At 44.4% G+C, this 6,729-nt stretch overlaps 1 non-coding gene across 1 annotated transcript; it reads right to left on the bottom strand.

The window, feature by feature from the left end:
- Nucleotides 1-3,016: 3,016 nt before the first annotated feature.
- On the bottom strand, nucleotides 3,017-3,091 carry Trnal-caa. Its single transcript has one exon. It is a non-coding gene; the product is annotated as a tRNA-Leu (tRNA).
- Between the last annotated feature and the right edge of the window lie 3,638 nt (nucleotides 3,092-6,729).

Below are 6,729 nucleotides of genomic sequence, written 5' to 3'. Positions count from 1 at the left end.
AAGGATAGAAAATCGGATGCACATAATTACTGGCCAATTTCACTGACATCGATTTGTACTAGAATCATGGAACATATTTTGTATTCAGACATAATGACCTTTCTAGACTCTGAGAAGCTCATCTGCAGAAACCAGCACGGTTTTAGGAACAACGGTCATGCGAGACACAGCTGGCCATCTTTGCACACGATATGCAACAGGCTCTAGATACCGGCTCCCAGGATGATGCTATAGTCCTTAATTTTCGAAAGGCGTTCGACTCAGTCGCTTGCTCCAAAAATTGCGCGCTTACGGTCTATCCGATCACTTATGCGTTTGGATAGAAAGTCTTCTAACAGACAGTGAGCACTATGTCGTCCTGAATGGGGAGACTTCAACAGACACAAGCGTAACTTCAGTTGTGCCCTAGGACAGCGTAATGGGTCCGCTGCTTTTTACGATTTACATAGACGATCTGGTTGATGGTATTGACAGCGGCATTAGACTGTTTGCCGATGATGCTGTAGTCTAAGGAAAAGTAGTATCACACGAAAGTTGTAAACAAATCAATGAGGATTTGCAGAAAATAAATGCGTGGTGTAATGACTGGCAGTTATCTCTCATTATTACTAAGTGTAGTATTGTTCGTCTGTATGGGACCCTTACCAGTTGGGTTTCATTCAAGAGATTGGAAAGGTCCAAAGAAGAGCAGCAAGATTCGTGACTGATACATGTATCCATCGCGAGAGCGTTACAGATCTCACACCAAAGTTTGAAGTGGGACACACTTGCAGGTAGACGACGTGCTAAACTGAAGGGGCTGCTCACTAAATTCCGAAATCCGATTTTCGCCGAGGATGTGGAGCATATACTATTACTACCAACTTTCAAATCGCTCAGTGATCACCATTCAGAGATAAGAGAAATTAGAGCTCGTACTGGAACGTTCAGACAGTCGTTTTTCCCTCGCGCGATCCGCGAGTGGAACAGACGGGGGGGGGGGGGGGGGGGAATATGACTTTGGTGCGAATTGTGCCCTCCGCCACACACTGCTTGGTGGCTAGCGGAGCATATATGTAGATGTAGATGTAGAACATCTCTTCATGAAATTGTACGGGTGAATCGGCAAGGTATAACTACTGTCAGATATCGTGACAAGATCTTCGGACCTGATGTGCGGTTGTTGCGAGGGGATGTGCGCCCAGACTTCTTATTGATGGACGGTAATGCTCGACCTCACAGAGCATGGGTGATTGATGTTTTCTTGGAAACGGAAGAGGTTTCACACATGACGTGACCTCCTCGCTGTGTCTGCAGCTCGTGGTCGTGCGGTAGCGTTCTCGCTTCCCACGCCCGGGTTCCCGGGTTCGATTCCCGGCGGGGTCAGCGATTTTCTCTGCCTCGTGATGACTGTGTGTTGTGTGATGTCCTTAGGTTAGTGAGGTTTAAGTAGTTCTAAGTTCTAGGGGACTGATAACCATAGATGTTCCATAGTGCTCAGAGCGATTTTTGAACCTCCTCGCTGTCCCGATTTGAATCACATAGAGCATGTATGGGATGCACTACGGAGACGGGTTGCATCTCGTCAGTATTCACCAACCACTCTCCAAGGCTTGCGAACATCTCTGCAGGAATTACTGTCTGCGAGCAGGTGGTAACAGATGTCGTCGGGGGTACACTAGTTCCCAAAATAAAGGCAAAAAACGGAAATCATGCAAGGTTGCTTTTACACTGCAACAAAACAACATAAACAGGTGATAGTAAAGTAGAAACAATGTAAAGAATACATAACGTAAACAGCTGCAACATGCATAATGGTAGACACAAATGTTCTTCATTTTTTCCAACTTAAAGGATTTGCACACACATTCCGACAACCAGTTAATGTATGGGGTGTGACCGCCTCTGGCAGGAATACAGGCCTGGCAACGACGGGGCATGCTGTGAATGATATCATCAACTTCATGTTGACGCAATAACGCCCATTCTTCCTGTACAGTTACTGAAAATCACTATTTTCAATTTTGTTTCACGAAAATATTTCATGAGCATTTACAATTTGTTTCAACGTTCCTGTCACCTCGTACAGGTTTTGCCAGAGAAGATGGACGGGTAGAAATACAGCAGATGTTATCATGCACATATTTTACCCGAGAAGATGGAGGTGCAGAAACAGCCGATGCTTCATTCACATGTTCTTCCTGGGAAGACAGAGGCATAAAAACACAGCAGTTGTCATCATGTGCTATCTCTCTCCTGGAAGACGGAGGCGTAAAAACACAGCTGTTGTCATTATGCACGTGTTCCTCCTGGGAAGATGCGGATGTCACCATGTGTTTGTTCTCTCCAGCAAGACGGAGTAGTAAAAACACAGCAGATGCCATCACACAAATCTTCTACCCGGGAATATGGAGGCCTAAGGACACAGCAAATGTCACCACGTGCTTGTTCCCTCCTTTAAGACGGAGGTGTAAAAACACAGCAGATGCCATCATTCACATGTTCTTCCCAGGAAGACGCAGGCTTGACAACAAAGCAGACGTCATCACAGCACTGGTAACCACGCAGCTGAGCGCCCCACAAACAAACCAACCAATGTCATCATGTGCATGTTCATCCCAGAAAGACACAGTAAGTGTCATCATGCAAATGTTCTTCCTGGTAAGATGGATGTGTAAAGACACAGCAGACATCATCATGCACATGTTCTTCCTGGGAACATGGAGGCACCTAAAAGCATAGCAGATGTCATCTTGCACATGCTATTCCTGGAAATGTGGAACACACGCATGGTTAGCTGCTTTCTGTCCTTACTGGTATGACAGCAGACCGTTTGTCTGGAGAATCATGTGCCTGCATCTCGAACAGGGCGTATTGCAAATGAAGTGCGTGGGCCTATACAGAGTCAAGATGACGGGAGCGTCACTCGAGCACAGTTGGTTGAAATCTTTCGCTCCAACGTCGAATCACAGTTCAGCCACATGCCGCGTTACACCACACAGAACTTCCAATAAACTTCCTGGCAGATTAAAACTGTGTGCTGGGCCGAGACTCGAACTCAGGACCTTTGCCTTTTGAGGGCAAGAGCTCTACCAACTGGGCTACCCAAGCACGACTGACAACCCCCCTCCCCCCCCCCCCCTTACAGCTTCAATACTGCCACTACCTAGTCTCCTACCTTCCAAACTTCACAGAAACTCTTCTGCAAAACTTCTGGAAACATCCCCCCAGACTGTGGCTAAGCCAGGTCTCCGCAATATCCTTTCTTCCAGGAGTGCTAGTTCTGCAAGGTTCGCAGAAGAGCTTCTGTTAAGTTGGAAGGTAGGAGGCTAGGTACTGGCAGAGTTGAAGCTGTGTGGGCGGGTCTTGAGTCGTGCTTGGGTAACTCAGTTGGCAGAGCACTTGCCCGCGAAAAGCAACGGTCCCGAGTTCGAGTCTCGGTCCGGTATACTGTTTTAATCTGCCAAGAAGTTTCATATCAGCTCACACTCCGCTACAGAGTGACAGTCTCATTCTGGAAACATCCCCCAGGTTGTGGCTAAGCCATTTCTTTGCAATATCCTTTCTTCCAGGAGTGTTAGTTCTACAAGGTTCGCAGAAGAGCTCCTGTGAAGTTTGGAAGGTAGGAGGCTAGGTACTGGCAGAATTGAAGCTGTGTGGGCGGGTCTTGAGTCGTGCTTGGGTAGCTCAGTTGGTAGAGCATTTGCCTACAAAAGGCGAAGGTCCTGGGTTCGAGTCTCAGTCCGGCACACATTTTTAATCTGCCAGGAAGTTTCATATCAGCGCACACTCTGCTGCAGAGTGACAATCTCATTGTAGAACTTGCAGTTTCACTATGCTGCAGAAATATACGGCACACTAGACAACATTCCATAAGTTATAAACACACTTGCATATCTTCTGAGGGTGCGTCATCCAAGGCAGTCAGTCATATTTACGCAGTTCTATACGTATTTATTTGCTAGTGGAGATTGGCAGACCATTCTTGTAGTTATAAGCAGGGTTGTACCGAAGGGGTGGCGTGATGGGCTCCTATTAAGGGTGCACGCACATAGAGGGCGCTAAAACGGGACAAAAACTTAAGACATATAAGAATTAATTGGAAAGAAGTTCTCCTACCCCACCTCTTCCTATATTACGTGTATGATTAGGCGGTCTAGCCTCAGGCCGCATTTGTAAACCAACTCTGTTGTCACCGAATCATTTCTACAATGTCATTTCGTACAAGTAGCATTATAAAGAGAATACCACTGCCGTACAGACAACTGTCGCTAAAGTGGATTATATGGCAGCAGTGCATTTGGTTCACACAAGATCTCAAAGGTCGATGAGAAGGTGCTGTATCAAGTAAGCAGGCTTTTTTTCCAAAGAATGGTTTAAGATGTGCATACTCAAATACCGAAGTAGCTTCTAGGTTATTTATTGCAGTGCAAGTGACTGTTCACAACATTTTGTGAATGACGTTTCAGTAAAAAAAAAAATTGAGGTTGAGTATGGGTGAAAACAGAGTGTCACATTTAACTGTCCAGTCGATACATTACGACACAGGTGCTAAACTTCACTTCAGTGACATACCCGACTTTGGTCGGCTCAGAGCAAGTAAATTAAAAGCACAATTGTAATAAAAATACACTCCCTGGAAAGGGACACTTTCTCAACTTTTAATTTACCCTATTTTCTTTTATTTCTAATTAATGATTTATGAGAAGCAATTAAAATCGGATCTTATTGTACTTCCGCTCAGACCAATTTACACTAGTTGTAGAATCAATTAGCTAAGGATTTTATTTTACTTTCAGTTTTTTAGAAACTTTATACTACAGTCGAAACCGGTTATAATGACTTCGAAGGGACCGATGGTTAACAGTCGTTATACCCGATAACCGCATAAATAAGGATTTTCTTAGTTTTTGTATGAAAATTTCGTATCCGTAAATTTTAGGGTGCCATGGAGTTAACACTTCGAAAGGTATCAGAAACACAGAGCACCTACAGTATTTACAATACAGTATTTACGGAAAGGGACTTTAGAGAAATTTTTGTTATGTTTATGTGGTACGCACAGAAATAAAATGCCAGCAAAATGTGAAATCATTTAATAAGTGAAGAAAGAAGTAGCAACAATTAAAATCGCTCAAAAGAGGAAAGGCCGCTGGACCTGATGGGATACCAGTTCGATTTTACACAGAGTACGCGAAAGAACTTGCCCCCCTTCTTGCAGCGGTGTACCGTAGGTCTCTAGAAGAGCGTAGCGTTCCAAAAGAATGGAAAAGGGCACAGGTCATCCCCGTTTTCAAGAAGGGACGTCGAACAGATGTGCAGAACTATAGACCTATATCTCCAACGTCGATCAGTTGCAGAATTTTGCAACACATATTATGTTTCAGTATAATGACTTTTCTAGAGACTAGAAATCTACTCTATAGGAATCAGCATGGGTTTCGAAAAAGACAATCGTGTGAAACCCAGCTTGCGCCATTCGTCCACAAGACTCAGAGGGCCATAGACACGGGTTCCCAGGTAGATGCCGTGTTTCTTGACTTCCGCAAGGCGTTCCATACAGTTCCCCACGGTCGTTTAATGAACAAAGTAAGAGCATATGGGCTATCAGACCAATTGTGTGATTAGATTGAAGAGTTCCTAGATAACAGAACGCAGCATGTCATTCTCAATGGAGAGAAGTCTTCCGAAGTAAGAGTGATTTCAGGTGTGCCGCAGGGGAGTGTCGTAGGACCGTTGCTATTCACAATATACATAAATGACCTTGTGGATGACATCGGAAGTTCACTGAGCCTTTTTGCGGATGATGCTGTAGTACATCGGGAGATTGCAACAATGGAAAATTGTACTGGAATGCAGGAGGACTGCATCGAATTGACACATGGTGCAGGGAACGGCATTTGAATCTCAATGTAGACAAGTGTAATGTGCTGCGAATACATAGAAAGAAAGATCCTTTATCATTTAGCTACAATATAGCAGGTCAGCAACTGGAAGCAGTTAATTCCATAAAATATCTGGGAGAAGGCATTAGGGGTGATTTAAAATGGAATGACCATATAAAATTAATCGTCGGTAAATCAGATGCCAAACTGATATTCATTGGAAGAATCCTAAGGAAACGTGGTCCGAAAACAAAGGAAGTAAGTTGCAGTACACTTGTTCGCCCACTGCTTGAATATTGCTCACCGGTGTGGGATCTGTACCAGATAAGGTTGATAGAAGAGATAGAGAAGATCCAACGGAGAGCAGTACGCTTCGTTACAAGATCATTTAGTAATCGCGAAAGCGTTACGGAGATGATAAACTCCAGTGGAAGACTCTGCAAGAGAGGTGCTCAGTAGCTGGGTACGGGCTTTTGTTTAAGTTTCGAGAACATACCTTCACCAAGGAGTCAAGCAGTATATTGCTCCCTCTTAAGTATATCTCACGAATAGACCATGAGGATAAAATCAGAGAGATTAGAGCCCACACAGAGGCCTACCGACAATCTTTCTTTCCACGAACAATACGAGACTGGAATATGAGGGAGAACCGATAGAGGTACTCAAGGTACCCTCCGCCACACACCGTCAGGTGGCTTGCGGAGTATGGATGTAGATGTAGACGTAGAGAAAGCTGTTTGTTCAATGATGTCGAACACGGTCTTGGATAATGAATGAGATAAAATGTTGAGCATGTTTAAAACTGCAAGTGCTGTATAGTATAATAGTCATTAATGGCACATGTCGTTCCAGTTCCTGTATTACA

This window comes from Schistocerca piceifrons, chromosome 8, assembly GCF_021461385.2.
Source record: "Schistocerca piceifrons isolate TAMUIC-IGC-003096 chromosome 8, iqSchPice1.1, whole genome shotgun sequence".
In the NCBI taxonomy this organism is placed as follows: Eukaryota; Metazoa; Arthropoda; class Insecta; order Orthoptera; family Acrididae; genus Schistocerca; species Schistocerca piceifrons.
Note: the sequence above shows the minus strand (reverse complement) of the source record. Positions and strands in the feature narration are given on the sequence as shown.